This window comes from Penaeus monodon, chromosome 23 (assembly GCF_015228065.2).
Source record: "Penaeus monodon isolate SGIC_2016 chromosome 23, NSTDA_Pmon_1, whole genome shotgun sequence".
NCBI lineage: Eukaryota > Metazoa > Arthropoda > Malacostraca > Decapoda > Penaeidae > Penaeus > Penaeus monodon.
Window position 1 is genome coordinate 42479005 of NC_051408.1, and position 618 is coordinate 42479622.

A 618-nucleotide genomic window follows, 5' to 3' on the forward strand; every position below is an offset into this window, starting at 1 on the left:
CTCCCAGCCAGCATCTACCGCCAGAAGAGAGATGTGAACGAAGCGACGAGAGCAAAGTCAGCGCCAGTTCAGATCCGCACACAAGAACTTTTTTTTTTTTTATCCATTGGCATCTGGAAAATTCCTGGACCGTGATTTTTTGCTGCTGGAAGAAAACTCTTGTGGATATTTTGCGAGGATGGCAAAGAGGGAGAATAGCGTAAATAAAGGGTGAGAGAGAGGGGAAAAGGGAAATTAGTGTTGCTAAAGCTGAGAGTTGTTATCGCCTTTATTTTCTCTCGCTCTCTCTTTCCATATATATAAATTTCTATAATTTTCGTCTTCATTTTTCGTCCATTTTTTTTAAACAAACGAAAATGTGAATCAGAACAGAATCACCACAGGAAAGTATATTGATAATGTGGACAAACAGTGAACTTACATGAATAATTTTGCACTATTAGAAATGATCATAGTTACGATAGTACTAGCAGTATCAATCGCCATAGCTTTTTTTCTAATAATATAGTAGTTATAGCATCAGTAGTGTTGAGAATATTAAAAGTAGTAATAAAAATAAAAGTTCACATTAATAAAGTAGAGTTAGAGGGATAGCTGTAGATTAAAAACAGTTGTAGT